Source organism: Geospiza fortis, unplaced genomic scaffold (genome assembly GCF_000277835.1).
Source record: "Geospiza fortis unplaced genomic scaffold, GeoFor_1.0 scaffold32, whole genome shotgun sequence".
NCBI classification, from domain to species: Eukaryota; Metazoa; Chordata; class Aves; order Passeriformes; family Thraupidae; genus Geospiza; species Geospiza fortis.
The window spans coordinates 1,511,404-1,512,652 of NW_005054428.1; the positions used below are offsets into that span (position 1 = coordinate 1,511,404).

General features: G+C 48.5%; 1 protein-coding gene across 1 annotated transcript in view; it reads left to right on the forward strand.

Moving 5' to 3' along the window:
• The first annotated feature begins 695 nt into the window (after nucleotides 1-695).
• HIVEP3 (HIVEP zinc finger 3) overlaps nucleotides 696-1,249 on the forward strand; it is a 305,383-nt gene continuing 304,829 nt past the window's right edge. Inside the window, 1 exon segment of the mRNA XM_031061871.1 lies at nucleotides 696-1,103. The gene's annotated coding sequence lies outside the window, so the exon portion shown is untranslated.

Genomic DNA, 1,249 nt, shown 5'->3' on the forward strand with positions numbered 1-1,249 from the left:
TAGCGGAGGGATGAACTTTTTTTTTGGGAGGGGGGGTTCGGTGGGGTTTGGTAAAAACCCAGAATGCCAGCCGTGGAAGGACGCGGTGCTGCTGTGCCAGAGCTGCTCGGTTCAAACTTCGCAGCCTGGTCCTCAGTTTGATGGGAAGCACTTGACAGAGCCGCTCTGTGCCTGGCGTTAACCCTCTCCCAGCTCCGGCCGGGCTGGAAGCTGTTAATCCCGAAAAATTCACTCGCAACAAATTTAACCCCACTAAGGAGCCACGGCAGAACTCCGGGAATGGCATCCAGCAGCTGCTCCTTTTTATAATGACTTTGCATTTATCCCGGAGCCGGCTGGCGAGTTCGCACTTTATTATTATTATTATTATTATTTCCCCGAAGGGGAGGGGGTCCGATTAAAAATAATAATCACACAATAATATTCCCGAGGCAAGCCTGGGAGGGCAAACCACACCTCCCCGTGCTCCGACTGTGCCACCGCTGTCGCTTTATTAATTTCCCTGCGCCGTGAGTGACAGTCCTCCAGAAGTGATAATTGGTGCGCTGTGTCTTTAAAAGGTTAAAACCCTTTTCAAAAAGGCCTCGACTCATAGTGGGAAAAGACAAGAGAGGCTTTGGCTGGCTTTGGATCCAGAAAACAGCTGCTGATTAGAGTCTGCGTCTTCGGGCTGCATTTATTACATATTTTTCAGCAGCAGGGATTCTAGGAGGAAGCTTCCGTTTGGGTTTCTTGATCGTGGTTTATTTTTATTCAGAGGAATAACAGAGGAAGGATTTGTTCCGGCTGGAGCATGCTCACAACCTGCAAGACCTCCCATTATTAAACTGCCTACTTTGGGCTTTAATATCCATGTGGTATTTTTTTGATTTTTATTAGCGTTATTATTATTTGGCAGCGTGCATCTGTCTATTTTTTTTTTAATTTTTTAATAATTTATTCGGAGAGGAAGCTGATCTCGCAATGAGCTTTCTCCTTCCTTACTTGAAACAGGTGCTAATGAAAGAATGCAAATAGCACCGGCTGAGCCGAACATTTCATAAAGAAGGGAACAGCCACCGACCCCAAGCGCTCCGGGATCTGCCCGCTGGCCCCCGGCAAAGGTAGGCACGGGGGCTTTTGTCGCTATTTTTTTGCTGTTGTTCTCTGCGTGGATCTTTGGGATTTTTTCTCGCCCTTCCTTCCTTCCTTCCCTCCCTCCCTGGCTGGCTGCGGGTGCCCAGCCGGCCGGCCAGATTCCATTTTTCCT